Genomic DNA, 3,160 nt, shown 5'->3' with positions numbered 1-3,160 from the left:
TCGTCGTTTCTCGACGGGGATGCGCCTGCCGATCTTTTGTTTCAAGGTTGCGGAGGCTGCTGCGGGATTGATGGATGTTTGGAGGGTGGATCCGGCTCGTGGTTCCTGCGGCGGCGGTCGGCGTCGACGGCGAGGGTGGATCCAAGATCGAGGGGACTCGGGGCGCGTCCCCGGCCGATGGGCGACCAGCGACGGCTTCATCTTCTGCGGCTCACTTCAAAGCCTTCGTGCGATGGAGTCCTCTTCGGTCCTTGGGCGTGCGGCGGCCAGATCCGGTGACTTCCGGTGGCGGGGTTCGTCGGAAGCTCCGGCGAGCATAGGGGGCAGGGATCTGCTTGTAATTTTTCTTTTTCTGAAGGCCCTTTGTGCAAGTTGGGTGGGACTGTGGTCTTCCGTATCCTTGTTTGACATACTTGTATTTGTACGGGTCCGTGTACGTTTCCCTTAACTTGGAATACAGGTATGTTTTATCAAAAAAAAAAAAACGGGTTCTCACACCCCTCCCGTCCCCGCCACATGAGCGCCGCCGCCCCTCAGATCTGCACCCCTCTCCTCAAGCTCGCTCCTCTCTCCTTCCCCCCTAAGATCTGCGCGCAGCTCCCTCCGCCTTCTCCTCCGCTGTCCTCCGGTGCAGCGTCGCCTTGTTCCTCACATGGCTCGGCACATTCAAGGTCGGTCTCCTTGCTGCCGGCCGCGGGCCGCTTGACCCGGCCTCCCCCACGCTCCACTTCGTCCTTGCTATAGCCCTCCCCATCAAGCTCACAAGCGCCGGGGCCCGGTCTCCCAGAGCAGCGCCGGCGGTCGCCACGCGGTCCAAGGCCGAGCAGGCGGAGTCTCTTGTATCCTGCGAGCTCATGGTCGTTGTCAGTACTTCCGTGCTCCTTTCAACCGCCGAAAATGCCTGGCCGGGTTGCATCTCTTCGCGCGCGTCGCGCTGTGCGACTCGTGCTATTCTCCAAAGCTCGTCGTAGCTGCAGAGATTTATTTTCTGTATGTTGCTCAGTTCTATTTTCTGGTTTGCCTCATGTTAAATTTGACAACAATAGATATTTTTTTGTAGGAAGGGAGATCTATTATGGAGGAAGCATTGTGGCATTGCCTACGAAAACAGCTGGATAATAGAGGTTATCTCTGAATACCTGTCAAAGTATACATTGGAAATGCTATGTATAAAAAAATTGCATTGTAGAGAAACAGATCGGAGAGAAATGGTTTGTCCAACTCCACGTGCATCTTTCCCTCTTATTTTCTTATTTGAATAGCTCTAGGATTAGTATGCTTGTGTGCTTCAGCTTTTATCTTTAGTAGTAGTCATTAAATCTTGCTTTGACTGTTTTGCCGTTCTACTTGTTTCAGTAATTAGTTTGCCCTTTTTTAGTAATCTTTATTCTAGTTGTCTGATACTTATATATGCGTAGCAGGTGTTTGACTGATACTTATATAGGCTTGGAGTGGGATTAATGATTGCATCTTTATTTCCTGTCATGTTTGTCAATCCCACTATTTTATCATAGTCTCTATCACTTCAACAAAATTCTAAGATTCCTTTCTATTTGGTATCCCCTATATTTTCCGTTAAAGACATTCATTGTTCTCTTTCTGTAGGTGTAGATTCTAATGTCAAGATATAGTGTTTGTTGTCAGAGACAATTTTTTAATAAAAAATGAAATGTAGAGATTGAGAGTTATCTGTACATGAGATGCATGTCTGCTGGCAATGTTCCTTACAGAAACTGTATTGCATATCCATTTTGCAGTTTACATCCCCTTCTTCAAGGTTGTCACTGATTAACAAGTGCAATTTGCATCCAATCCCCTTCCTGAGAGCTGTCGGCAGCTTAGTCTGTGTGCTTTCTCGTGGCAAACTCCCAGTGCTCTGGCGTCCTGGAACTAGGCGATCTCATCCATACCCCAATTAATCACCACATGGTAAGATGTTTGCTTCTCATCTCAGATGTCTACAGTTCACATCTTGGGTTCAGAGATTCACCAGCCCATGTACAGATAATTTGTTTAAGCAAAACATTATCTATCCAATCCAGCCTAGTGTTTATATCGATGTATAGCTAATTTATTTTTACATAAAATTTAATTCTTCAATATTACTTGCATGCTGCCTGCTCTTAGTTTTAGTTTTAAGTATCGTTAAACACACATCCAACTCTGCTGATGTTGTTTATATGCAGCATGCAGACATGTTACTTTGTTTGGATCTAAGATCTGATGAGATGACTGAACTAATCATAAGTATTTCTTTTCCATTGTCAGGTTGCATTACTACCAAGAAGCTTGGAACTAAGCAAAGCTGCAGGGCATGATCTAGATTGATGCAGGATGTACACATGTAATGTTTATGTTGGATGGAATGTTGAGTTTGTAATTGATGTGGTAAAGATGTTATTGAGATCTGATATGTATCAGCCTGTGGTAAATTAGAAACTGAGTTATTGTTCAATTTGATGTGTCAAAAAAAATTACAATCATTTTTGTATGGGAATTATAGCTTGTTTTTGTTGGCTATAATGATAATTTTAAAAATGGGCTGGAATTGTTGAATTTTGATAGGCCAAACTTTAATTCACTAAATAGTTGAATTTTGATGGGCCAGAATGGGCCCAAATAACAATTGGGCCATGAGCTCTGAAAAAATGCCATGTCAGAAGCCATGTTTTCTGCCACATCGGATGCCATGTCAGCTGCCACATCGGATGCCATGTCACTATCCACGTCACTAAGAGATGAACGCGTGGCACTATTTGTGACAACATCTATGACATTGATTTTCGTCATAAATATTGAGTTTGGGTTGGGCTGAATGGGCTTCGGGTTATTCTATGACGGTTTAGAAATGTCATAGATTGCGTTAATCTGTGACGTTTACGTAAAAAACGTCGACCAATTTAATCTGTGACGCTCATTCCATGACGTTATCTAAAATCGTCACGAAACCGTCATAGATATCGTTTTGCGATGTTTTTTCAGCAATTTGTGACGAATTTGTTTTGTCATAGATTAAATAATTTCTTGTAGTGTACCCTTACTCGCATAATCGCATTGATGTTTCTTGTGGAGTTTAATAAAATGCTAAGTTTTCAAGTGTAATATCCCTTTTTTGGTCCATTATGATGCCTTAATAGTTAATACCGAGCAACGGGCCCAA

General features: G+C 43.9%; 1 long non-coding RNA gene across 4 annotated transcripts; it reads left to right on the top strand.

The window, feature by feature from the left end:
- The first annotated feature begins 497 nt into the window (after window positions 1–497).
- LOC120639718 lies at window positions 498–2,523 on the top strand. Of its 4 annotated transcripts, none has more exons than XR_005661630.1 (4): window positions 498–857; window positions 1,061–1,124; window positions 1,758–1,929; window positions 2,269–2,523. It is a non-coding gene; the product is annotated as an uncharacterized LOC120639718 (long non-coding RNA). The 4 variants fall into 4 exon arrangements; XR_005661628.1 differs by having other exon boundaries at window positions 498–936; XR_005661629.1 differs by having other exon boundaries at window positions 498–990.
- The last annotated feature ends 637 nt before the right edge of the window (window positions 2,524–3,160 follow it).

This window comes from Panicum virgatum, chromosome 7K, assembly GCF_016808335.1.
Source record: "Panicum virgatum strain AP13 chromosome 7K, P.virgatum_v5, whole genome shotgun sequence".
Lineage (NCBI taxonomy): Eukaryota > Viridiplantae > Streptophyta > Magnoliopsida > Poales > Poaceae > Panicum > Panicum virgatum.
Note: the sequence above shows the minus strand (reverse complement) of the source record. Positions and strands in the feature narration are given on the sequence as shown.